Source organism: Aedes aegypti, chromosome 3, assembly GCF_002204515.2.
Source record: "Aedes aegypti strain LVP_AGWG chromosome 3, AaegL5.0 Primary Assembly, whole genome shotgun sequence".
Taxonomy (NCBI): Eukaryota; Metazoa; Arthropoda; class Insecta; order Diptera; family Culicidae; genus Aedes; species Aedes aegypti.
In genome coordinates, this window is record NC_035109.1 from 44,561,275 (window position 1) to 44,587,353 (window position 26,079).

A 26,079-nucleotide genomic window follows, 5' to 3' on the forward strand; every position below is an offset into this window, starting at 1 on the left:
CGATACAATTGGTCAGCTGAATGCGATGCGGCTTTCGAAACCATCAAGCAGATGTTGTGTTCCGACAACGTTTTAACTCCGTAATTAACTGATGCTTCGGGCAAAGGCGTCGGAGCTGTACTCTTGCAAGTATTTCCAGATGGAAGTCAGCGGCCAGTAACATTCATTTCGAGAGTGCTAAAGAATCATGAGCAAGAATATTCACCTTTGGACATGGAAGCGCTGGCTGTTTATTATGCTGTACGAAGATTGAGTGGCTACTTACTTGGAAGAACATTCACAATTTTGACGGACCATCAACCTCTGGTGTCGATATTTGGACGAAAAGGAATTCCAGATATGGTGTTTGGCAAGCTACAACGTTGGGCTGTGTTCCTGGCTAATTATAAATATGAAATCAAGTACATCAAAGGAGTAAGCAACAAGGTAGCAGTTTTTTGTCACGATCACCAGTTCAATGTAGTGAAGACGACGTTGGAGATGACGAAGAAGTAATGTTTCTACAATATTTGGAATCCGAGACAAGATCGTTAGTGGAACGAAAGCAGCTCATTATGGAATCTCGACGCGATCCTGTTATTAGCCGAATAGTGAACTTCGTGAAGACCGGATGGCCAAGCAACATGAATGACCAGGAACTTAAGAAGTTTTATGTTCGGAAAGATGAGCTGACGGTTGAAGAAGGAGTGCTTTTGTGGGGCTATCGCATTGTGGCGCCGGCCAAGCTTCGTCCATTTTTGCTGCAAGAACTACATTCATCGCATCTTGGAATAGTCAAAATGAAGTCTCTGGCTTGCAATTACTTTTGGTGGCCCAATATTGACAAAGATATTGAAGACATTGGCAAGCGTTGTGAAATTTGTATCCAGCGTAGACCGGAAGCAGGTAATACCCCGATTTCTCCATGGAAATTAAGTTCAAGGACATTTGAGAGGATACATATAGATCACTTGTTCCTGAAAGAGAAGAACTTCCTCATAATAACGGATAGCTATTCAAAATGGGTGGAGTGCTACTTGGTTCGTTCGCTTACTACCAAAGAAACCATCGAAAAGCTAGAGGATTGTTTTTCACGTTTTGGAAACTGCGGTGTTCTTTTATCCGACAACGGAAGATCGTTCACGGCAAACGAGTTTCAAGCATTTTGTCAGGAAAGAGGTATTCGTCATTTAACATCAGCACCCTTTAGTCCCTGCTCAAACGGTGCTGCGGAGAATGCAGTCAAAACGTTCAAAAATGCTTTGAAGAAAATGTTAGCAGATTTCGGCAACCGTGGTAAGTCTACAAATGTATAGGGCTACACCGCATTGTACCAGATTTGACGTTCTAAGAAAGCAAACCAACGTTCAACATTTCGAGAAAACTTGGAAACTCAATATTGGAAAGAAGGACTACAATTTTGCGGTTGGTGAGATGGTATATGCGAGGGATTATCAAGACCCTGATCGACAAGGAAAGTCAAGGAAATTTTCATTACAAAAAGATCCTGGACCGACCGGCATTTGAACCCAGACACCTTCAGCATGGCTTTGCTTTGTAGCCGCGGACTCTAACCACTCGGCTAAGGAAGGCCCCTTCTCTATAGAAGGTGGCATATTGAGAAAAGTCTGTTTTTTTTTCTAGATCGGTTTACTTTTAATAATATAAAATTTGCAACATGATGTTCTACAGCACTTGTGCACTAAATTAATTTTATGGAAACTTTTGTGGCAAAATTACGTTTAAAGCTACTTTTCAATTATTTTTCAGAGGAGGCATGCTTAATTCCAATAGAGGCGAGCCCATCTCCACGGCTTAAAAATCCATCGTTCCACACTAGACACAATTGTCCTTCATCATGACCCCCTTAGAGGGGGTAAGATTACGTTCCAGAGAGCAATTTAAAATGGTTTTCGGTAGGGGCATGCTGTATGCCAGTAATCGCGTACATGAAGTTGGAATTATACACTTTTATGTAAACTCTTTACACCCTCACCTTATCATATTCAAGTTTCCTTGCAAATCGCCATAAAATCCATCGTGCCCCTCTAGACACCATAATTCCTCATTATGACCTCCCTCTTACATCAGCTCATGATGTTCAAGTGTAACAATGTTAAAGGGGGTCTTAACTTTTTTTCTTCTTCTTCTTTCTGGGGAACGTCCCAACTTGGACAAAGCCTGCTTCTCAGCTTGGTGTTCTTATGACCACTTCCACAGTTATTAATTGAAAGCTTTCTTTGCCTATTGACTAATTTTGAATATGTATATGTCATGTGACAAATACGAAGATACTCTATGCCCAGGTCGAGAAAATTTCCTTTACGATAAGATCCTTAACAGACGGGATTCAAACCCATGACCCATGAGCTCGATCTTGCAGTTTTGCCAAAGAAAACGACAGGTGAGCACCCAATATGATAGTGATTTCTTTTCTGATAATAACGTTCTACGGGGCACCGTGTCTGTGCTACGGTGATGTCCGTGGTTCGCGGTTTGCGGTAGTCTCAATTACAGGCGACCAGCATGGCATATGCGCACCTTGCCGGAGCCTCGGCGAAATGGATCCACGATCCGGATGGACGTCGTCGTCGTCGTCATATCTCGCGGTAAAGTAACTACGAACGCGTCTCAGTAATTTGATCAAAACCCGTTGCGTTGCGTTTCGCTGCGTTGCTCCTTCTGTGGCAGCCATCATTTGGATCAGATTGAAACTTTAATCAACATTCCTTCCGCGACATTTGAACTCGAGCACCGACGAGTGTTTCCAGAGACAATGACCACCATAGGGTATCATCGGTCGCATTGGGATAGGGCAGTGGTCACCAAACTGCATGCGGCTTTCGAAGGGATTGTGGATGTTACCGCATGTTATAAATTATAGATAACAGGGTTTACATTCCTTTGTTTCTGCAACCGAATCATAAAATCTTGATCAATTTGTCTGCATTTGTCCATGTTGGTAAATCGATTAATCAAAAATTACAGTAAATTTATTATAAGCTGATGAACATCTCAAAATCGTTTTTAGATCCTTAGTCATCAAATGTAGCAGTTGTCTTGAATCGAACAGAAAGCTTAGATAACCAAAACTTTTGCCTGGTTCGACAAAAAATATTTTCGCGTTTACTCAAAAGTCAAGTTTATTAATTATTTTTTATTGAGACAGTAATCATTAGTGGCTTCGAAGTCTTGTAGAAAAGTCCACAGACCTTAGAACCTTCTCTAAGATGTATCACTTTTGAGTTTGACTTGGTTGAGAATATGAATATCAAAAGTTCAAGGAATCGATAAAATTCATAAAACTACCTATACTTGACTTTATAAAAGCTTCATGTATGGATATTTTGCAACACGCGTGATATTTCGATGGTATTGAGGTGGCCCGTCTGATCAGTTCGGCTGAGCACCTCTGAGATTAAAGATCGAAACATCCCACAGGGCACCACTGGATGATGGAGCTTCTTTCTTTCGGTGATCAAGCTCATAGGCAGAAGCCCAAGTCCGCAACAATGTATTGAACCTATTGAGTTTATTAGAGGCGACGTGATCTCCCGAAAGTCCAAGCCATGTGTGTGATTATAATAATTTAATTTGGTCTCCCATCTTTTGTGATCGCACAACGTCCCTGTCGGAAATTGGTACGTTCCGTGATACAGAGAAACGTCGGACAGATAGAGATTAGCGCCAATCTCTGGTCACTGGTTTGGCTGGTTGCATTCATTTGATCGTTTTCGTTTAATTCTATTAATTGTTTCCCAAGAAAATTGTACGTCTGGCTAAACGAAGGCGATTTCTCATTGGTCGTTGTTTTTTTTTTACTTCTGTCCACCTATCATTTAGACTTTCTAGCCTCTGATGGGTTGCGTGTGGGGAAGCCGCCCTTTTCGGGACTCAGACAGGTTGGGTTATTTGAAAAGATCGTCCCATATTCGAGGTCCTCGTTTCGTGCGCTGACTCTAATGATGATCACAGCAGATGCGGCACGGCTGCGATATTCAAACGAATGCTGCACGAAATGTTAATACGAAAGAAATGGCACGTCTCTGCGAAGCATAGTAATTGGAGCGTTAGCAAATATTCAAATTAAATTGTGATTTGGACATGGCAGACATATGGATGAGTTAGACCGAAAATTAGGCATGAAGCATTTCAGTGGGCTGTTTTAGAATCAATTCATTATTCCTACAGTTTCATTATCTTTTGTCGTAAAATCTGAACCTTTTTTTCAATTTTTCTGGTCAAATGTTCCTCAGGACTCTGCGTAACAACGTATCTCCCATCTACTGCATTGACGCCTATTTACTCCAGTTTCTCGAAAGTCCCACGTTTCCTAGATATTGCTTCACTTGGTCGATTCTTTTAGCTTTTCTGCGTCTTGTACCCGTTGGATTCGAGACAAACGCCATTTTTGCGAGATTGTTGTCCGGCATTCTTACAACATGCCTCACTAGAGTGATGCAAATTTTGAAATTTTTGCTCCCCTATGCTCAAACGGTTTTATTTATGGTAAATAGCATATTCCCAAAGTTTGAAATGATTCGGAAGAAATTTGACTGTGCACACGCCATTTGAAGTTTACATGGAGATTACTATGGAAAACGCCAAACTTTTGTGTTCAGTCCTCTATCTCTTCGTCATAATATTTTATGGAAAAGTGAACAAATTCTTCTAATGTGAAATCCTCCCAGCTACCGAAGCTGCCGAAGATCACTTTTTGATTGGACCTCAGGATAAATTGTTATCCATCATCATAAAGTTGGTTTGAATGTAGTATGCTTCACCAACTGTTCGGCAGGCAACAGTGGTGCTCCTGGCGGGAAGAATAGATCAAAGTAATCCAGGCTACTATGTTCTACAGCAAAAAGGCAGTATTGCTCTGAAAGTATTTGAATGATCATCTCAGCATGATTTAGACTTTGTTATCAAAACTAACAAATTATCCTTACGTCCTATTGAAATGTAGTCTTCGGCAAAGATGTAGCTGGGAAGTTTTCACATGAGATGAGTGTGTTCACTTTTCCATAGATTATTATGACGAGCAGTTAGAGGACTGAACACGAAAGGTTTGTCATTTCCATAGTAATTTCCATATAAACTACAAATAGCGTGTGCACAACCAAATTTCTTCCGAATCACTTCAAATTTTGGGAGAATCATTTTCATCATAATTGACATCGTTCAAGCATAGTGGAGCAAAAACTTCAAAATTTGCATCAGTCTAATGCCACACCCATTGTACCCTTCCAGCCTTAGCAACTTTCTGGATACCTACCTTGATACCTACAGCGTAGCCATTTCCGGGCGTATTGTAGAGCTCCATCTTCGTCGGTGTTGGGCGAAACTTCTCCAGTTGCCTCGAACGTTTAGGGTCGCCAGGTCCTTCCACTGCGTACAGCCAGCGTATTCGTGGTCTTCCCCGAAGCCGCTGACCTCTACCTGGTTCCCTGCTGAATATTATTTTCGCAATTCTTTCTTCCGACATTCGCACTAAGTGACCAGCCCACTGAAGTCTGCCGTATTTTACACGATTGATAATATTCGCATCTTTGTACACTTGATACAACAGTAGAAGCATTAACCTAAGAATGCTAATGTCGCTGCAGTTCGTATGACCAACATCTAGTTTGCTGCGATGTGACAACGTGAGCATCGGGCTTCAAAGTGTCAAAGGCCTAAACAAATCATCCTCTATTGTGTGGGATCGATCAATTAATGAAAAATAATAATCAAAGATAATAATTAGTTAAATCAGTTTTAAGAAAACAGCGCCACTAGCGTTCTACAACTAATATTTCTATTGATACAACTCGTGATTCATGCGTCTGTGCCACACACCATTTTCGAGTTTCCCACCGAGTATTGTCCGCAGCACTTTACGCTCAAAAACACCGAGAGCTTTCCGGTCTGACTCTTTCAACGTCCACGCTTCGTGCCCGTAGAGAGCCACCGGAAGAATCAATGTTTTATACAGGGATAATTTTGTTTCCGTTTGTAAGCAGCGGGACCTAAGCGGGTTACGTAGTCCGTAAAAGGCCCTATTCGCAGCCGCAACACGTCTTTTCACTTCGCGGGAAACGTCGTTGTCACATGTCACAAGTGTTCCAAGATAAACAAATTCGTCAACAACTTCAAACACATCCCCATCAAACACTACCTCAGCACCTACACCACCATGCCTGACTCTATCTCTACCTGCAACCATGTACTTCGTTTTGGTAGAATTAATAGTCAGGCCTAACCTCGCTGTCTCCCTCTTCAGAGGCAGGAAGGCCTCTTCCACTGACCTACGATCAATTCCAATTAGGTCTATATCGTCCGCAAAGCCAAGGAGCATGTGCGACCTTGTGATAACAGTGCCATTTCTCTACACGCCAGATCTCCTAATAGCACCCTCCAGTGCAATGTTGAACAGTAAATTCGAAAGTGCGTCTCCCTGCTTCAATCCGTCTAACGTCACGAACGAGGTTGACACCTCGTCTGCGATCCGAACACTTGATTTCGAACCATCCAGCGAAGCACGTAAGAGCCTAATTAGTTTCGCCGGAAAACCATTTCTAGACATTATCTGCCAAAGCTCATTTCTTTTCACTGAGTCGTACGCCGCACAGTGCGTTGAATGTATGGAGATGCGGGACAAAAATCAAAACTGGAAGATCAAGCCTTTTAAGCCAAGGTGAAAGGAAAAGTTTTTTCTGGTCAAAAGAGCTGCAATTTGCATAAATGACATATAGTATACGCATAATCACAAAACTGTCCTAAGCGTCAATTCCATTATTTTCCAAGAAAAACCTTGTAATTTGTACTATTATTGCCTATAATGATGTAAGAAGTTATTTGCAAATATGTCTTTTCACACTAGTAGATGCAAAAGTGACTTATACGCCTATATGCAAAAAAGCGCATATTTTTAAATTTTTCCAGTTTTTAACATAAAATTTGAATAAAATCTTGGAAACTTCATTTAAAATATATTATTTTGAACCTAAACTTGCTCTGGTGTAATTTCTGGTTCAGCTTTGACCATATAGCGTTGCGAGAGTTTTGGATTTTTTATCACAAACAACTTATTTTCATACTTATGCTGATTAAGGTGTATACCGAAAAATAGTTGACAATCTCGAAGAGTTACAGGGAGTTGCAGCTGTATCTTTCAGACCTCTTAGAGGACACTCTGAGAAACATGTCTGTGAGTGATTTAGGGTGGAACTCGGTGGAACTTTTTTTGAATCGATAACCATGTACATGTTAGTATTTCATAAGTATGATTTCATAGCCAACTCATCGATTTCTCATATTCAAAGTTGAAATTGGTGTGCTTATCCCATCAAATATACTTTACCAACCTTCAAACATGTTCTCTTTCAAATTTTGATTGAATGGATTGGTTTCAACACCCTCCGTACTAGTTGAAAGTAATGTTGGAAACATTCGACAAAATTTAGTTTTTCTGCTACTCCGACAACTGTAACTTTCGACGCTTGTTGTAGTCGTTTTAGTGCTTTATTAATCTTATAAATACACGTTTCAATAGCCGATGTTATCTATAAACACTTGTGGATACTTATTATCGCCGAATAAAATAATTTGAAATTTGATTCTTGTCTATGGAGCAACGCACTGTGCGCCGCCTTGAAATCAATAAACAGATGGTGAGTCTGCAAGTTATACTCCCGGAATTTGTCTAGGATCATTCGCAGGCTAAACATCTGGTCCGTTTTCGAACGGCCCTCACGAAAACCAGCTTGGTATTCGTCGACGAAGGACTCCTCGAGCGGTCGCAGTCTGTTAAACAGGATGCGCGACAGAATTTTGTACGCCGAATCCAGCAGGGTAATTCCTCTGTAATTGGCACACTCCAGTCTGTGCCCTTTCTTGTAGATAGGGCGGATGAGGCCATCCAACCAGCCGGCGGGCAATTCTTCGTCCTCCCATACCTTCAGAAGTACTCGGTGGATCGACTGGTAAAGCTGCTCGCTTCCGTGCTTGAGAAGCTCGACCGGGATCTCGTCCTTCCCAGTAGCCTTACAGTTCTTCAGCTCGCTGATAGCCTTTTTAACCTCTCCTATTGTCGGTGGGCCCACAGCTTGATCGTCGTCATCTATGTTCATCCTGTTCTTCGCTACATTTCCATTTCTACCGTTCAACAATTGTTGAAAGTGCTCCTACCACCTGGCAGCCACCACCGTTTTATCGGTCAGCAAATTCCCTTCTCGATCATTGCATATGGCGTGCATTGGTATGGTATTGTGCCGCGCACCATTGACCGTTGCATAGAATCTCCGCATATCATTCCGGTTAATGCTTTCTTGAGCGTCTGCTACCACACTTTCTTCGTGCTGCCTTTTCTTTCTGCGGTGGATTTGTTTTTCGTCGGCTCTCGCTGCCCTGTACCGCTCTCTGTTCTGTCGGGTACCGGCCACAAGCATACGGCATCTGGCGACATTCTTCATGTCTGTCACTCTCTAGCACTCTTCATCGAACCAGTCGTTTTGTCTTCGTCGCTGACCAGTTCCGATCACTTCCCGCGCCGTTGTTGTCACAGCTTCGTGGATAGGGTCCCACAGGCTGTGGACGTCTCCAGCAACGTTAATTCTTCCCAACTGCTCGTCTAGTTGCTGACGGTATTGCGCAGCTACCCCATCAGTCGACAAGCGTTGTATGTTGAAGCGCAGCGTTCTGTTTGTTGTGGAATTCGTGACGCTAGATAACCGCACCCGAATTTAAGCTACAACGAGATAATGATCCGAGTCGTTATTAGGGCCTCGGAAGGTCCTGACATCCATGACAACTTTCTGGATACTGTTCGCCAAAGTGGTGCACCAACTCGTGATTTATTCTTCTTCTGCATACACCGATTTCATACTGCTACCGACGCGATGGTCCTAAGCACACAGCGTTCAAAAACTCATAGTGCTGAAAGTCCTCCTCAAGCATTGTCCATTTACCATGCCCGTTCCAATCAAGCTTCTGTATATGACAGACCTGTCCAACCCTTCTTAACCGCGGTGCAAATATCAGAAACAGTATTGTACGATGAACCAAAGTCCAGAAATACACACAAATTTTGAAAACTTCCCTGAAATCAAATAAAACCAGGCAATGATCTTCATTTGTTTTAGATAAGTTTAGAATTCTGTAACAATTACCCATTCTCACAGAACGAAGTCTCTGTACCGTACAGCACCCAATACCAGACATCGATGAAAAATTGAGAAACTATGTTCCATTTCAAATGGTGTGTTAGGCAGCGTCCAATTATTGCGTAACGCTAAAATTTTCTTTGATCCTTCCGGTTCACCTATATGGCCATTAATCATGGGCATTGAAGGAAGTCGACCGAAGAGCTTTCGGGGTGTTTGAACGTAAAGTGCTGGGAACAATACTTGGCGGTAAACTAGAAAATGGCATCTGGCGGCGTCGCATGAATCACGAGATGTACCAAGTGTATAAAGAGGTGGATATTGTCAAGCGCATTAAACACGACAGGTTGTGTTGGGCTGGTCACGTTGCCCGTAAGAACGGAAGAACGACAAGAAAAGATAATATTCAACAGAGAACTCGGACGTGGCCGCCGACTTCGTGGTAGACCGCACACACGAGAGCTTTTGCAGTTGAGGAGGAGCTAAGGGCACTTAAAGTTCAGGGCGACTGGAAGCGATTTGCCCAAGACCGAGTGCAGAAGACTCATCCATTCGGCGCTGATTCAACGTAGCGAATTGTAGCCCATTAAGTATCAAGTAAGAATAAATTTTCATTTTTCGAAGACACAACAATTCTTTGAGAAATTTGCAGAGGATTCTGTACGTACACGAAATGCTTTCATTTGAGAATTTTGTCAAAATTATGCCAAACTGTCCAGGCACGGTAAATGGCTGGGCATGGCGTACCATTGGTACCTCGCGTACCTGCAGGAATTAAATAGACCCCTTTGTATGGTCCTTAGTCTCCTGCCCAGCAACTCCTAGCCCTACCTCCTCACGGTACTGGCCGGGGTACGAGTAACCTTAGGGAAGATCGGGTAACCAACCCCCGGTGGGAACTTTGCTTTTGCTTCTGCAAACCTTGTTGTACGTTGATCCAAATCACGTGCAACGAAGCAACCTAGAATAAATTCAAATTAATCAAAGCAATCATGTTAAACTATCCAAATAAAATTTTCTTCAGTCTCTGTTCATTAGTCATCCAAACCAGTCGGTTTTTAATTATTACTGCCACCTGCAACAAACCTGTTATTTTCGACGTCAACGGTTGCCGGGGGATGCATGGCAACCGAACCGCTGCCATAGCAACGCTCAAGCAAGGTTTGTACTACATGAAGCAACCAAGCGAAGTCATCCTCCTGGCGGACGGGAATCATCCGAAGGGCTGCATACACGAATGGCATAGGAAGTTTGGGCATCGTGACCCCAATACCATCGTTCAAATGGAGAAGAAGCACCTGGTCGACGGTTTGCGTATTCGCAAATGTGAAGCAAACGAAATCTGCGAGTGCTGCTGTAAGGGTAAAAGCACCCGTACGCCTTTTCCCAAGGAATCGAAATCCCGTTCAAAGGCGCCCCTGGATCTCGTGCATTAGTCATCCAAACCAGTCGGTTTTTAATTATTACTGCCACCTGCAACAAACCTGGAGCGTCTGTACTCCATGTTAGGAGCGACTGAGCTCACAACAGCGTTTGTTCCCCATGTCAAGGGCGGCTGATCATTGTCCGAGTGCCGGAGAAGGACTCTAAGCTAAACTGCGCACTATGGCCCTCCGAACATTTAGGGGGAATGGCCCTCCGGAAATCTAGGGGGTTGGTGTCAGGCCCTGCAAGCCAATTGTTAAAACACATCAGCACATGAACGTCAACGAGAGAATACGGACTGGAAGTATCGGCAAAGACCATAGCGACGAAAATGGACAAGCGATTGGAAACTCGGTACGTGGAACTGCAAATCTCTCTCTTCACTTCATTGGAAGTACTCGCATACTCTCCGATGTACTGAAGATCCGCAGCTTTGGCATCGTAGCGCTGCAGGATGTGTGCTGGACAGGTTCGATGGTGCGGACGTTTAGAGGTAATCATATCATCTACCAGAGCTGCGGCAACACACACGAGCTGGGAACAACTTTTATAGTGATGGGTGATATGCAGAGGCGCGTGATCGGGTGGTGGCCGATCAGTGAGAGAATGTGGAAGTAGAGGCTCAAAGGCCGGTTCTTAAACTTCAGCATAATAAACGGGCACAGCCCTTACTCAGGAAGCACTGATGATGACAAACACGCTTTTTACGCGCAGCTCGAACGCGAGTACGACAGCTGCTCAAGCTACGACTTTAAAATCATCATTGAAGATCTAAACGCTCAGGTTGGTCAGGAGGAGGAGTTACGACCGACTATTGGAAAGTTCAGCGCCCACCGGCTGACGACCGAAAACGTCTTATGACTAATCGATTTCGCCGCCTCCAAGAATATGGCCATTCGTAGCTCCTACTTCCAGCACAGCCTAAATAATTGTTAAAATGCGTCCAAAACTCTCCGTCGTCAACAACGTACGATACCGTTGGCCGCCTCGGTATGACCTGGAGTGGCTTAAGCAACCGGATGTCGCAACTGCATACGCGCAGCACTTTGAGGCTGCATTACCAAAAGAGGGTGAGCTGGATGAAGCCCCTTGAGGACTGCTGGAGAACAGTGAAAGCAGCCATCACCAATGCAGCTGAGAGCAACGTCGGATACGTGGGACGGAGTCGACGGAACGATTGGTTCGACGAGGAATGTAATCAGATACTGGGGGAGGAGAATGCAGCGCGGGTGGTCATGCTGCAGCAAGGGACCCGGCAGAACATGGAACGATATAGACGGAAACGGCAACAGCAGACCCGCCTCTTTCGGGAGAAAAAACGCCGCCTGGAGGAGACGGAGTGCAAGGAGATGGAACAGCTGTGCCGGTCTCAAGAAACACGTAAGCTCTATCAGAAGCTCAACGCATCCCGCAACGGCTTCGTGCCGCGAACCGAGATGTGCAGGGATAAAGATAGGAGTATTTTTACAGACGAGAGTGAGGTGATCGAAAGGTGGAAGCAGCACTTCGACGAACACCCGAATTGCATTGAGAGCATAGGCAATGAAAGGCGCTGAAAACCAACCAGCCTCCACTTTGAGGGAGGTTAAGGATGACATTGCTCAAGAACAATAAAGCTGCTGGTGAGGATGATATCGGAGCTGAACTCATAAAGATGGGCCCGGAGAGGCTGGCCATTTGTCTGCACCGGCTAATGGACACAATCTGGGAACAGAACTGCTACCGGGAGGAAGGAATGGGTAATATGGCCTGCGAAAGGCGACAAGTTAGATTGTGAGAACTTTCGAGCGATAACCATTCTAAATGCGGCCTACAAGGTGTTATCCCAGATCATCTTCCGTCTTATGTCATCTGTAGTAAACGAGTTCGTGGGAAGTTATCGAGCTGGTTTCATTAACGGCCGCTCGATGACGGGCCAAATCTTCACTGTACGGTAAATCCTCCAAAAAATGCCGTGAATACCAAGTCCCAACGCAACACCTGTTCAGGGATTTTAAAGCGGATTATGATAGCATCGACCGCAAGGATCTATGGAAAATCATGGACGAGTACCGCTTTCCCAGGGAGCTCACAAACTAATGAGGCGGCGTCCACAAATTAGGTACGGCTGGGGGGGTAGGCTCGAGTGTTAGGGCGCATATAAATTTTTTAAAAAATCCACGCGAAAACCGTTACGGAGGGAGAGGAGGGGTTCAAAAATTCCCAATTTTAGCATTACGTAATAAATGGGTGCTGCCTAAGAGCAACGATGGACGGTGTGCAGAATAGCGTGAAGATCTCGGGCGAACATTCCAGTTCATTCGAACCACACCTGGGACTTCGACAGGGTAATGGATTTTCGTGCCCGCTGTTCAACATCGCGCTAGAAGGTGTCATGCGGGAAGCCGGGTTCAAAACCGAGGTACGATTTTCACAGCATCCAGCCAATTTGTTTGCTTCGCGGATGATATGGATATTTTCGGCAGAACATTTGGAACGGTGGAAGACCAGTACAACCGCCTGAAACGTGAAGCGACAAAAGTCGGCCTGGTGGTTGTAGTGACCTTCCATGGTTCAACTGACTGAAGCCCAACAGATAACATACGGAACAGGGACCTCTATAGGCTTGAAATACGAACGGACAGCGAGACGCGCATCAGGATAGACGGCTGACTGGACAACTGTAGCTTCAGTGAGATTTTCCGATTTTTAGTGCACGAACAATTACCAGTCAGGGACTTCAATGGACAGAACATTTTTGTATTTCAATAATAATTTAATTTCAGGTCTTTCCTCTCCAAGATCTCTTTTAAGACTGCTCTATTAAACTTGTCATTATATGCTCGACTCCTGCGATCTGTTATTTTCTCGATTACTGTGATTGATCCTATTTAACTTAAAACATTATTTTCATTATTAATCTTATTCCCTACAGTGGTGAATGCGTCAAAAACGAAAAAACATGCTGATAGGCGGAACCGAGCGCGACAGAGTCCGCCTAGGATGCAGTGTTACGATAGACGGGGATACTATTGAGCTGGTTGATGAGTTCATCTACTTCGGATCCTTGTTAACAGCTGATTACAACGTTAGTCGTGAAATACGGAGGCGCATCATCAGTGGAAGTCTCGCCTACTATGGGCTCCAGAAGAAGCTGGGATCGAGAAAGATTCAACCCCGCACCAAATGTACCACACAGCTAAAAATATGTTGTAAATTTACGTTTATTTTCATGCACATATTTGGAGCATCAAAATAAACCTAAATTTCAACGACCAATCCATTATTTTTCAATTGAATTCACTTTAAATTTACACGATCATGTAATATTCAACCATTTTTAGTTGAAAATTAAATTTATATGCATTTAAATTTACATGATGCTGTAACAACACACGAATTTGGTTTATTTTTACAGTAGACTTCAATTTACATCACATTGAAAATTAAATATTTTTTTCTGTGCATGTACCATGGCACGGTAAATGGCTGGGCATGGCGTACCATTGGTACCTCGCGTACCTACAGGAATAAAATAGACCCCATTGTGTGGTCCTTAGCCTCTTGCCCAGCAACTCCTATCCCTACCTCCTCGTGGTACTGGCCGGGGTACGAGTAACCTTGGGGAAGATCGGGTAACCAACCCCCGGTGGGAACTTTGGTCGTATGCTGACAGGGAAGGGGGGGTTTGCTTCTGCAAACCTTGAGCGACTGTACTCCATGTTAGGAGCGGCTCACAACAGCGTCTGTTCCCCATGTCAGGGGCGGCTGATCATCGTCCGAGTGCCAGAGAAGGACTCTAAGCTAAACTGAGCACTATGGTCCTCCGAACATATAGGGGGAATGGTCCTCCGGAAATCTAGGGGGTTGGTGTCAGGCCCTGCAAGCCAGCCGTAAAAATACCCCAGCACAGGAACGTCAACGAGAGAATACGGACCGGAACAATCGGCAAAGACCACAGCGACAGAAATGGACTTGCGATTGGAAACTCGGTACGTGGAACTGCAAATGTACCATGTACAAAACGCTAATAAGATCGGTGGTCCATGAAGCATGGACCATGCTGGAAGAGGACCTGCAGGAGAACGGTGTGTGTCGGCGAAGAATGAACACGCGCTCGCTAGGCTCTACGGCGAACTCAGTATCCAGAAGGTGGCGAAAGCCGGAAGAGTTTGTTGGGCAGGGCATGTTGCAAGACTACCGGACAACAACCCTTCAAAGATGATGTTCGCGTCGAATCCGGTTGGTACAAGAAGGCGGGGAAGCAAACGAGGTTGCTTGATCAGGTACAACAAGATCTGAAGATAATAAATCTTCGAGCTGTTTAGTAGAATACCTATAAGTAGATAAAAAAAACGAATTTAGTACTACAGTGAAACCTCCATGAGTCGATATTGAAGGGACCATCGACTCATGGAAATATCGAGCTATGGAACAGCAATCCTTTGGAAAGCAGCTTCTAGGGACCATCATAGTAACCATGAAATTGTGTTTTTAGTATGGTTCCATGATTCGATATCGAGTCATGGAACATCGACTCATGGAGGTATCACTGTATATTTCGTGTACTAGACTCGCGACACGGCGAAGTTGGTCAAAAATCGAACCTCGCACGTTGGTTCACCCATTTTTAGTCGTGAAGTAGTATACAAATCAGAAATGCCATTACTCTGTTTAGTTTTCTCAAAAACTTGAATATTTCGATTTTTTTTAGAAACAATTATGCATCTTTAACTTACAAAAAGTTAAAATTAAAAATCTTTGACATGCCAAAACAGCCATAGGGTGCAGAGACACTTCCAGGATTCTCTTAGGCATGGGGGTTTTTTCTTGGCTGAATTGTCAACAAGGAGCACTTCAATACGACTCATATTATGGCAAAATATGGGATCAGTAGTTTTCAAAAAACTCCACTGCCGAAGTGAATCAAAATTGATCCGGCTCCCTAATACGTTTGCAAAGGTTCTTTTTGATCTAAAATATTAAAATTTTGGATTTTTTTGCGACACAGATTTTACCAAGATTTTTGGAGGTTGACTTAAGATAAAAAAGATTTTTTCAGCCGAAAACACAGATGAGATTCGGAAAAAATGTGGCAACACTGCCAGACAGTGAATGAAAGAGAGGTGCTGACGTGGTAGCGATATCAGTCAGTAGCCTGCGGTATGAAGGAATAGCCTTTTGGTTGTCGTTAGTTTATTTCAACAAGACAAAGTAACTTTTTTTAACCCAAATTTGTGCAGATTTTATACAATTATGATCGCAAACGAACAGGTCTAATGATCGACTTTCATCGACTATACAATTACGCTACCTACGAGAGACTGTAAGAAATACTGCAGCAGTTTCATCCACTGGCCACCAGAGTACTCATACTACTCTACCCTACTGTACCGATATAATACCCGTCACTGGAGGACAATTCATATACTCTAGTAAATTTCTCCTGAAAGTCTCACAGATTGAAAATAAAATATTTTTATGTGAAACTTTCAGAGTACAGTTTAATTTAATTGCAATGAATAACTCACATTTTCTTCATTCATAAGCTATAACTAGCTAGACATGTAAATGCATGACGAAAATGTGGAGTATTTTCTAGCTACTCCCTTCCCAATCCGGATCTTTCTAAAGAGTCTAAATTAAATTGCTTATTGACTGTTTAACGATAAACTTGCGATGATCGACGCGCCACCATATTTCATATAACGGAGGGTATTAGAACTAACTTAGAGGTGATGATTTGGAGGTTATTTGTCAAGTTGGAGGTTAAAATCACCTCCAAACACTAGCGATTTTGCGGTGGGATGTTGACGTTTGATAACGAATAGTTTCTTTAGATCTTTCTACACACGAATGTCGCTGTGTGAGTGCAATCGAGTCGCACCGACGTAAACACAAAACAAAATTCTGCACCACCCACTCGTCGCGTCGCTACACGCGCTCTCAATGACGGCGACGACGTCGACGACGCTGTTGTCATCAATGTTGGTAAGCTGTCTGTCGTCGCTTGGTTTGGATGTGGAATAAGTTTCATTGCGGCTTTGACGTCGTACGAATTCGAATTTAGCGAAGAGCATTGAATGTTTCAGTTTTGTAAGATTTTGATGTGCAATTTTTACGAAGCAACCAAAATCAATGAGTGGATTAGGTGCGCCGTTGTGTTATCAAAATCGTAGTAGCTGATGAGTTTTCCAGCCATGGATAATGACAAAAGTGTATAAAAAGAACGACGCAGTGTTGGACTGAAAATCGGGGAAAAGTGGTGTTTTTATTTTCGTTTGGCTTGAGCCAGCTGAGCTGGGCAAAATTCTCGTGAGCAAACAAAAAGGGATCGAAAATTTCAAGTTCAAATCGTCGCAGTGGTGTAATTTGTTTCATCGTGGTGCAACTTTGATAAGGTTGGTACGTGAATGACGATTGTAATGAGTGCTAATTAAGTCAGTATCTAAAGAATGACGCAAATGTACACAATGATAACTCTATCGTTCCGGTCGTGGTGTTTATCGTACATCTATTTCGGTGTTGTGACAGTACGACCCTACTGAGAAAGAGCCTGCATCTAATCTGCTCCATGAGCATTTCCACAGTTAGCAATTTAAAGCCTGCTTAACCAATGACAATTCTCGCATAATTTGTGATCTCGCCCTAAAAGCCATTGGTAACCGAGTGTGTAGCTTGTTGTTAGCGAGCAAACGAAAGGATTTACACGTTATTCAACAATGCTACGATGAAGAGGAGATACTCCTCTATCTCCCAAAGGTGATAGTTTTCATCCTGGTTCATTCATTTGTATAGAAAGAAGGAGCTACACACTCGGTTACCAATGGCTTTTAGGGCGAGATCACAGGTTATGCGAGAATTTTTGCATTTTGAATATCCTGTGGAAAACTCAAAGGTACATAGGCGTATCCAGGATTTACAATTTTTGAAACTTTCCGCATACCGTTTTGTCTCAAATTTCGAACACTCGACTTCAAACAGTGATTTTTAATTGAATCTCAAAAATTTCCCCCAAATGATCAATTTTTTTACCACAGGCAAACAGACGTAACACTCTGATTATTTTCATCGGACAGCAGAATAGCGCCCAATTCGAATATCTAGTAGTTGGACGACGGGCCACTCGCGGCGCTCATTTTGTTCGAGTTTGACGTTTGCTCACTACCGTAATCTAGTTCACGGTTGGCCAAATGAAGTATTATTTTTAGCATTTGGCGTAAATGTTCACTTGACTATGTTTTAAATTGATAATTGTTTTAGCTATTACGTTTGCTTATCTGTGCTTTTACAGTACAAGTCTTCGATATTCAAAAGTATTGAAAATATTACTTTTAACCTTCAAAATCGTCACTGTCCGGAATATGAACCATGTTCGGAATTTGAGACAGAACGGTACATCTTTTTTGTGTGGCCATTTTATACTTTTACATGAATCGTAACAATTTAACATAAAAGACACACTGATCGACGAAAAAAAGATCATTTTACCGCAAATGCCCCATTTTGTAAAAAATGCTAATTTTTCATTTTGAACTACAGTGAAACCTCCATGAGTCGATATTGAAGGGATCATCGACTCATGGAAATATCGAGTCATGGAACCGCAATCCTTTGGAAAGCTGTTTCAAGGGACCATCATATTGACAATTCGAGTGACAATTAGAAGTTCGGCAGTCAAAACTTCGGCGAAGTTCGGCGTCGGCATTCTAATTTGGTGCTTCGCCGACGCATAAGGATTGCCTTTGTCGGCGTAGCACTTCGGTAGAATGCCGACGCCGAACTTCGGTGAACTTTCGGTGATATTTCATTTCTCTTATGAGCTTCGGTCTAAAGTTAATCTGAATGCACAATAGTAACCATGAAATTTTGTTTCTACTATGGTTCCATGAGTCGATATCGAGTCATGGAACATCGACTCATGGAGGTATCACTGTATTTTTGAAACGAAAGGATTTAGAGCAATATACACATTTAAAAGGAATCGCCGAGAACCCAACAGTTCGCCGAGAACTTTGGCAAAAAAAAAATTGATTCCCAAAATCTCGATAAAATAAGTACCGAGATTCGGCATTGAAGATTACCGAATTCTCAGCTGTTGGGTTTTTGGCGAAACGTTCTACTGAGGTCGGTGAAATAATTTAAGTGTGTACCCTTTGGCAAAAAGTATGTAGAACAATTTTTTTTGTAAAATTCATATGTACTATTTAAAATATATCAAAACCAAAGTTTTGACATTTCTTTCAATATGGGAATATGACGATAATTTCAAAGTGTGTGATGGTGTGATTTTTTTTATTGCACAAATTTCAAGTTATTTTCTAGTGCCGGTAGAAATTTCAGATCAATCGGAGCTCTAGGAGTCAAGATCCAAGTCGCCAAATTTGATCATTTTATATGAAAAATGGCAAAATGATCTTTTTTTTCGCCGGTCACTGTATCCTCATCATTACAGTGGGTAAAAGTGGAGTCAAAAATCAGATTTAAATTCAATTTCTCGGCTAAAAAAGGGTCCGGTTTGTAAATTGAAAAAAATCCACTAGAAACACTTCTCCAGAATTTCAAATTATATTCAAAATTTCTGCAGGAATCCTGCAAAGATTTCTTCAAACGATTGTATCTGTAGAGATTTCTCCGAGAATTCTATCAAATATTCCTCCAGGAACTTTAGACTCTTCTGTCATCCAGGGATGGGGTGCGACTCAAATCTCTTTCGGTGTTACACGCGTGCGAGATAGCACCCAAAATTCGAAAGATACGTGCAGGAGTATTTTTTTCTGGACTGCACCCTGGCAGTGCTGGCTCGCAATGTGTTTTGGGATGCATGGTATCGAGTTGTCTCATTTTCACTCTTTGTGCTCCGTACACGCGTAAACAAATTCACTTGAATTCATTTCATTAATATGTGCCTGTCGAAACTCTTAAACACGTTGAACATAATTCGTCACCACCTTATGTTTCTGATTTTACCAAATATGTCAAGATCCACAACGATAAATGTTTGCAAAGCACATATTAAGCATGTCCGCTTTCAAAGCATACTTTGTTGAAAATATTCTAGAGTGGATTTTGTGCTTTCACGAAAAAGACTGAAAGAGTAGAAATTGTGCTTTGCTTTGTCTCGCACAAAAACAAATTGTCTCCTGCGCCTTGCTTTGAGTTTACTCGCAAAGAATGAGAGACGCACAATCAATTTCTGAGTGGCACGCATGTTTTTGGCACTGCACTGAGTTTTCAGACATTCCCTGCTGTCATCTATGTTTTGCTTTTAGAAGCACGAGGAATTATTTCATGAGTTAGTTTAGCAAATTCTGATTGAAAGTTTTTTTTACTAGATTCCGAGACTCATGTATAATCTCAATGTGACTGTTATGCGGTTACAATTACTAATGTGACAACAATCTCGCAGATTTCAGTTAGTTGATCGAAAAAAATTATCATTTGATGACTCCCTATGGTATTAACTCGAAATTGTCGAACATGTCGAATGTGACAAACATACAGTTATGGGCAGTAGACTGGCCCTTAAACAAAAAAGTTGTAAAACTTAACGGGCACCCCCTAGATATATGTCTTACGGTAAGAAAAAAGCTCTCTCAAAATTTCAACTCATTTGGTTGCTCCCCCAGCTGGCGCATTCAATTCGAAGTTTGTATGGAATATTCGTTTCAAATATATTGGAAATGAGTCACATGCCTGGCCTGATTCGCTACTCACCACGAGAGAAAGTCACGAAGACGGTCTTCTATTTCTGTGATTGCTGATTTTTTTCTTATTCCACTTTGTGTGTATACCAATCATGCGCAAGCCGTTCAAACCTTCATATGAACCTTTCAGCAAAAAATGATTGCGTTAGCATCATGAATTATAAATAGCCTCTTGAGTGAAATTTCATGACAGCAAACGTAGCAGACATTAGAAATAACTAATCTAATGTTGAGATTTATCAGCAACTTTGGAAAAAACAGCTCTGCTGACTGAGGTTTTCAATCACAGTTTATTTTGAATACATACATAAAGTGATCGACAAATGCAGTGACGTTTTCCATGCAAAATGACCAAGTTTGGTGACTTGGATCTTGGATCCTAGAGTTACAATTGAGCTTGAAATTTTTACCGCATCTTGGAAATAACTTGAAATTTGTGCTGTGAAAAATTCACAGCATTTTGATCACCCACTTGCTTCTCTAGTTGACGCCAATCTAACTGCGCGCCAAACTATTGAGAGGGCCAGCGTGATATTTGAATAGAACATTGTATCCATCCGTACTGTGCGCCTATATAAGGCACACCCATTAGCCTGTAAGATTTTGTAGTTTGCTTCGTTTCCCCCACCGAGTAGGCACGCTGCCTCTCGGTGGCAATAAACCGTTAGCAGTAAAAGTCGCTCGTTTCATTTGTCGTCCGTTAAAGTAAACGTAGAGAAGACGTCCTGGTCGAAACATTGGTGCCGTGACCAGGATCACCGAATCAGAAGAGGATTAAGGATGCCAATATCGTTTCCAGACCCCGCCGTCCACCCGTCGGACCATTGCCGTCCAAGTCCCGGACCACTGCCGTTCAACAGGACCCCTGCGTCCCCCTGTAAGACCATTGTGTCTATCCGTACCTTAGCGTCCACCTGCTGAACCCCTGCGTCCATCCAAACTAAAGCGTCCATCCGTCGGACTCCCAGCGTCCACCGTCCGCACCCTTCGAAGAAAGGCATCCTCGAATCTCAAAATCACATCGTCCAATCGTAAAGCCAACCAAGCAAGCCGATGATCTTGGCTTCAACCGGACGACAACGAACAACCACAGCAAGCCAACCATCCATTCAACAAAGTCATCCACCGAAGCACCCCGTTGGCTACCTACACGGAGAAAACGGAAAACCCATATTTGAGTATTTTTTAACTTACTTCTGAGTTGTTTTTCTCTCCCTATTTCATTCGCTCCTTCTATTATTGTCAGAGAGCGAAGAGCAAAACAACCCAAAAACCGAAGCTTTGTGCGTTACCTCAAATTTGAGTAAGTGGCATAGTACTGGTAGTCGAGTTAGGGTTTGTTCACAAATTTCATAACGCCGAAAATGGCCATTTTTGATACCCACCCACCCCCTCGTAACGCATTTTGTATGAATATTTTTCGAATTTTGTATGAGCTGTAACATTTTAAGGACACCCACCCACCCCCTTCAGCGTTATGAAATTTGTGAATGGGCCCTTATTTGATCTGCCGGTTGGGTGAAAATAACTTAACCAGTAGGGTAACCAATATATTTTGGACCTCTATATATTTTGGACCCCCTGGGCCATTTTCCTGCATAATTCCCAGTTTTCATCGAAAGACCAATTCAAATCGCATGCCGTTTGGAAAAATAGGACTATTTATTCCGCACTTGCATCAACCGTTTGTACATAGAAACTGTGTTTATTTTATCTGAAATTAATTTAATTTAATTTAATGGATCATTGAAGGTAGTTTTTGCAAGTGCTCACCACATCAAAACAAAGGCGCCACTGTATATGGGATTTAACATTGTGACAGTATTTTTGTTGTGCCAAACACACAAGGCTACGGTGGCGCTATCTATGCTTTCCATAGCGGCCGTTTAGTTTATTTCAATGATCCATTGGTTCATCCATGCAATCGTTACAACACTTTACACACATAAATTGAAGCCGTCAGAAATTTTTCAAATGTAAACAAAAACTTTTTTCAATTTTCTTAATTAAAACCGTAGAATGTCTACAGTTTTCCATTGTTAATCGATTGATTAGACTATGGGCGAGCATATTATACAACCAGTGTCGTGGGCTTTGTCGCCAAACGATAAAAAATGTCGGGGGTCCAAAATATATACTTTGAGGGTCCAAAATGTATTGGTGTGTCCAAAATAATGAAAAACAGTGCTTCACAATTCAATTATTTTCGACGTTTTATGGATCCTACATGACTATATGGGCATTTTTATCTCGTAGAGAAAGTTTTTCTCTACATTTTGGCATGTTCTTTGACTTGGTCACACTGTGCATTTAATTAATTAGGACAAAACGACCGTTACCCTAGGTATTTTTTCGCATGGCTGCAAATGAAAACAACTCAACAAAACTCAAAATTAGGTTAACGCATGAACCCCCCGAATTGAGTGGAATGAACTCACTTTTGAGTACTTCATTTTCTCCGTGTATAGTGAATCTGCGCTGATCGTCGACTACCATCATCATCGTTCTCTCCTGTCCAGCCAACAGTAAGCTGCTCTCAACCGAAATTCCAAATATTCGTTTTCGGGCGGGAGTATGTTCGCGCTCATCAGAAGCATCATCGCTGGTTGCTGTACGGAAGAAGCGTGTGCATGGAGATTGCTGTATATTGTACCATTGATCAGACGCATTGGAGTACTCCGCTCTCATCCAACGTGCAGCGTATGTCTCTAGTTGGCGCCAAACTATTTAGAGCAGCGTGCGCGGTAAAAGAATCAATAATTTAATTATTGTATGTCCGTACTGTGCGCCTATATAAGGCGCACCAATTAGAATGTAAGATTTGTAGTTTCTCTCGTTTCCCCACCAAGTAGGCACGCTGCCTCTCGGTAGTAATAAATCAGTAGTGGAGTGAAAGTTATTCGTAGTTCATTTGAATCGTCATCCACACCGTTAAACCGTTAAACACAACGTAGGGAAAGTCGTCCTGGCCGGAACAGTCCCATTTTGTAAAAAAATGCTTTTTTTACATTTTGATCTGTTTTTGAAACGAAAGGATTTAGATTTCAGAAGAACCCAAAATTGTATTACTATACGTTTTTGGTCGATAGGTAACATTTATTTCTTTAGACATGATTCCTGTAGGTGAATTCCGGTGTACATTTTCTTCGAAGAGAAGACATTTTCTTCCATACCACACCGACAAGAAAATTTTCGTTTCTACGTGCCGGAATTCGCCTACTAGCCGTTTAGCATCACCTCAAAACAGGTAAATTGACATTGCTATATCTCGAGATCCTTACGACTTGCAAAGAAGCTATCTTCAGCAAAGTTGTTTAGGGGATCAAGGACATCCGGAAAGCAAATAGTTTGGTTCGCGATTTTGCCGCTAGGAGGCGCTAGTGAGCATGTAAAATTGAGCATTTCAAACTAGTTCTAGCTTGTGATCCATAAGAGATAGAAAGTTCGATTGAGTTGAGTTGGAATTGAGCATTTGAAACTAGTTCTAGCTTGTGATCCATAAGAGGTAGAAAGTTCGGATCTTCGGCAAAGTTGTTCAGAAAGTCAAGGACATCCGGAAGACAAATAGTTTGGTTCGCAATTTTGCCGCTAGTTGGCGCTAGTGAGCCTGTGAAATTGAGCATTTTAAACTAGTTCTAGCTTGTGATCCATAAGAGATACAGTCATCGCTCCCTTACTCGATATTGAAGGGACCATCGAGTTAGGGAGATATCGAGTTACAGAACACAAAAGCAATGCAACTGCGTTCCTTCTGAACAACTTTGCTGAAGATCGTTTCTTTGCAAGTCGTAAGGATCTCGAGATATAACAATATGAATTTACCTGTTTTGAGGTGATGCTAAACTTTTCAGGGTGATTCAATATTCAGCTGAGTGTTGCAATACTTATTTTAGTGTGTCCGTATTTATGACGGGTAGTGTATAAAGAATCTGCATTACCCATAAAAGCATAACTGTCCCATATGGATTTTCTAACCAACACCTTTTTCAACGCAACATATTGTCGCGCGCCCACCAAATCGGAACGCGCGTCTGCAACACGCGACGTGTGACTCGTTCCCGACATAACTGTCATAATGGCATGTGTGGCGCTGCATTCTTACGATGTTTATAAACACAGTGCACTATTCAAAAATTAGACGCGACACTTGGAGATTAAGAAAAAATCTATTTAAAAAAATGGTTGTCCTTATTTCTGTCGGATCCATAATGCACCTTTGAATATATACAGTGCTGTTCTGAATAATAGCAGCGCATGTCGATTTTCATACAAAATGCTCAACTTTGGCATGCTATAGTTTCTCTGTGCTATAGTATAGTAGTATCAATTTTGTAACTACAAAATTTCAATTTTTTCTAAGTCCCTACCGGAAAGTGAGACACTAGTTAAATTTTTTCGAAAAAATAGCAGTTTTTCATTTTGAAATTTTTTTTCTACAAATATTTGAAAAATTGTCGGTTTAGGTGTACGTCTGATAAGTAGGCGGAGATTGTTCAAATGGTAAGTGATAAAAAATTTTAAATTTTAATGTCAAGCAGAAATTCAAATTTTTAAAACTCTTATTTTTTTAACAATTACACCTAGTATCTCACTTTCCAGCAGGGGCTCAATTTCAACTCTATTGCTTGAAAGGGAACAAAACTACAGCATGCCAAAGTTGAGCATTTTGTATGAAAATAGACATGCGCTGCTATTATTCAGAACAGCACTGTACTTTACTGCCCATAACTGCATAGTTACAAATATGACAAAAGTAGGCATTGAGTAAATGGAATACCAAGTATGCAATTTATGGCAGTATGGGAGGATGCTTATTTGAGGCTAATATTTTGTACAACTCATATCGCATACTAGGTGAAATGTCAGAAAATTATTCTGATAGAAATTTCATTGCCATTACTTTGCGCGGCACATTTATAATCTCAATGTGACTGTTTTGCGATTATTATTACCAACTAGTGGTCCCGGCAAACTTCGTCTTGCCATCAAGTAGGCTGTTGAAAAACGCCATGGAACGCTCCGTGTAAAATGGAAGTTCCGTTCACTCCTGTTTTTTCAACTTTCCCGTTAAATATCCCTTGCTTTTTATATACACAAACACGTCGGAACACTTCAGGGACGTAACTATGGAAGAATCATTCTAATCCGTCGAGCCGTTCTCAAGCCATTTCGTGACATACAAACACCACTCCATTTTTATTTATATAGATGTGACAAAACAACTTGGTATTTTTTCGAATTGTCTAGAACAATCTCACAGAGTCACAGATTTCAGTAAGCTGATCGAAAGTATTTATCATTTGATGACTCTTTATGGTATTAACTCCAATTTGTCAAAAAATGTCGAATGTGACAGTTTTGCAGTTATGGGCAGTTTACTACGCACTTAAAAATTAACACACTATGTTTGAACATGTTGTGGAAAAATATGGAGTTGGTGCAGTATTTGAAAAGTTTGAATACAAAGGCGCCTCTATACCATTGCTTGATATTTCCAAGAGTGGATGGTCATTTCAATATCGACTCATAGAGGTTTTATTTGAAAGACAATCAATGCGTATTTTATTCTGTTCCGTTCTATATGAATTTCTTATTTCAATGGAATTATGATGATCACACATACTTTGCAGTACGTGACAGAATAAAAAACGCATTAGCCGTTTTTCTTCACAAAATGACCAAAACTTCTCACCGTTTTTTGAAAGTACAGTCTACTCCCTATAACTCGATATTGAAGGAACCATCGATTTAGGGAGGTATCAAGTTATAGAACACGAAACCAGTGCAAATGCGATCCAAGGGAGCATCAAGGTAGCCATGAAAACCAACTTTTACTATGGCTCTCC

General features: G+C 41.9%; 1 protein-coding gene across 2 annotated transcripts in view; it reads left to right on the forward strand.

Moving 5' to 3' along the window:
- The first annotated feature begins 16,501 nt into the window (after positions 1–16,501).
- Positions 16,502–26,079, forward strand: part of LOC5564282 — a 33,020-nt gene continuing 23,442 nt past the window's right edge. The window contains exon 1 of one of the 2 annotated variants that reach the window (XM_021852701.1): positions 16,502–16,931. The gene's annotated coding sequence lies outside the window, so the exon portion shown is untranslated. The remainder of the gene's footprint in view (positions 16,932–26,079) is intronic. The other variant, XM_021852700.1, reaches the window with a different exon arrangement.